This window comes from Embiotoca jacksoni, unplaced genomic scaffold (genome assembly GCF_022577435.1).
Source record: "Embiotoca jacksoni isolate LCO1_2020_lvr unplaced genomic scaffold, fEmbJac1.0.p SCAF_22, whole genome shotgun sequence".
Lineage (NCBI taxonomy): Eukaryota > Metazoa > Chordata > Actinopteri > Embiotocidae > Embiotoca > Embiotoca jacksoni.
Genome location: NW_027185363.1, coordinates 1 through 2,456, shown reverse-complemented (window position 1 = coordinate 2,456; position 2,456 = coordinate 1).

Here is a 2,456-nt window from a genome sequence, read left to right as displayed (position 1 = left end):
AATATCCTGAAAGTCCACGCTGTGAGTTTTCCTCCCTCCCTCCCTCTCCACACCCCCACACCCCACACCCACCTCTCACCTCACCTGGAGAGACTCAGTAGTGTCTGCCTGTCTGTGCTCTCATTTGTTAATTAAGTCTATGGATTATTTTTAGGACCATTTAACTGAGTTTAAAAAAAAAAAAAAAAAAAAACAGTCCTCAGGCTTAATAGGCAGATGTCAATGCGTGGAAAAAAAAAAAAAAAAAAAAAAAAAAAAGGCTGCGAGCTTTGAGGAGGATGATTGTCAGAGGAAGGAAAAACAACCAGCTCAGTCTCCTCCCTCTCCACTATGACCTGGAAACAGTCTCAGTGTGGCAACTTCTGCATGTCTGCGGGTTTCAATGCCTCCTTTTCTTCTCTCGTCCAACTCGCAGCCCGCGTCCGTCTCTCCGCGTGCTGTGCGTTTTGTCCTATTTTGTCCTCCTTTCGGACCAAGTTCCTGAGGATGGTTCAATCAAGAGAAGAGAAGCCCGGTCCAAGTCGAATAGCTTCACACTTCTTCAGCCAGAGAGAGAGCCTTTTTAAAAAAAAAAAAAAATTAAAAAAAAAAAAAAAACAGGAAACAATGAGTCAAACATACAGTGCGCATTCCCAAACCGAAAAAAAATGAGAGAGCGCAAAAGGACAGAAAAAGACGTGCGAGGTAAAAAAAAAAAAAGAAAAAGGACATGAGGTTTGAAGAGGTATGTCCCCCGTACTGTTGTCCTGTCTCACCCCCCTCAACACGTACAGCTCTGTCTCTGTAGCAACAGTAATGGCTGAAAAAGGACCTCAGTGGAGCTCGCCTCAGCACATGCCTGGAGAGGATTTGACCACCCCCTCTTAAAGTACCCCTGACACTGAAATGGGTCTCTGCTCGGAGCAGGTATTCTTCTCTCTCTCTGGTCTGTGTGTGTGTGTGAGGCTAAAAAAATAAAAATAAAAAAAATGAATTCTTAAAATCCCTCTAGAAATCATGTTTACCTCCCAGGACGCAGCAACGTGTTGTTTGACTTCCCTCGCCGTAAATGAAATCCTTTTCTCGCTCTGGGATCTTCCTTCCATCCAGCGAAGGCTGAGAGCGCAGGACGCAGCTCTCCTATTCTGCCGTAATCCTCTCAGCGGCGGCGGCGGCGGGCATTGTGACCCATGATGGAAGATTTTTTTTTTTTTTTTTTTTTTACAGCTCAAGCGAGACAAGTTGTGATGTCCGACGCGACCGCATCCACTTTAAACGTAGCGGCGGTTCTTTTCCGTTCGCGCTTTTAACCCCAGCTGCGGACGAGGCGAGGCGAGGCGCGGCGCGGCGCGGCGCAGGCGCAGGCGGCGCCGGCGGCGTGGAGGAGGCGCGGCGGCGCGGCGGCGTGGAGGCGCCTGCGCTCACTTCCAAAAATACACAGCGCGAGCGGATCCTCACCACACAAGGCACGAGGGAAGTGCTCGCTCCTTCTCTCGCTTGTTTTGCAGCGCGAGTGCCCGGTGGGTTGACGGTGTCCTCCGCGTGCTGCTTCCTTCTCCTCGCGCACACGCACACGATAAATAAACAAGAAATCAGGAGAGCGTCCGTGTGCTCGGCCGCTCCGCGGTTCCTGTGGTTGCTCTCCGGGCACTCATGCGGACTTCTCCCTCCAGCCTTTTTGTCAGTGCTTGCCCACCAAGAACTAATGACTTGCGGGCCTAACCCTGTGTGCTGCTTCCCCTCTGTGCGCGTGTGTGTGTGTGTGTGTGCGCGTGCGTGCGTGCGTTTGTTTGTGTGTGTGTGTGTGTGTGGAGAAGCCTTTCCCTATGGCTCAGGCAAAAACGGAGGAGGGGGTGGGACGAGATGGGTGCTCCTCTCCATCCCCCTCCTCTCCCCTCTCTCTCCCTCTCTCTCTCTCTCTCTCTCTTCTTCTTCTCTCTCCTCTCTTTCTCTCTCTCCCTCCCTCTCTCTCTTGCCTCCTCTCTCTCTCTCCCTCTCTCTTCTCTCTCTCTCCCCCTCTCTCTCTCTCCTCTCTTCTCTCTCTCTCTCCCTCTCTCCTCTTCCCTCTCCTCTCTCCTCCCCTCTCTCTCTCTCTCCCTCCCTCTCTCTCTTTCTCTCTCTCTTCCTCTCTCTCTCTCTTTCTCTCTCTCTCCTCTCTTTCTCCTCTCTCCCCTCCCTCTCTCTCTCTTTCGCTCCCTCTCTCTCTCTCTCTTTCTCTCTCTCTCCCCTCCCTCTCTCTCTCTTTCTCTCTCTCCCCCCTCTCTCTCTCTCTCTCTCCTCCCCCTCTCCTCTCTCTTCTCCCTCATCCTCTCTCTCTCTCTCCTCTTCTTTCTCTCTCCTCTCCCTCTCTCTCTCCTCTCCCCCCTCCCTCTTTCTCTCTCTCCTCTCTCTTTCTCTCTCTCTCCCCTCCTCTCTCTCTCTCCCCCCTCTCTCCTCCCTCTCTCTCTCTCTCTCTCTCTCTCTCTCTTCTCTTCTTT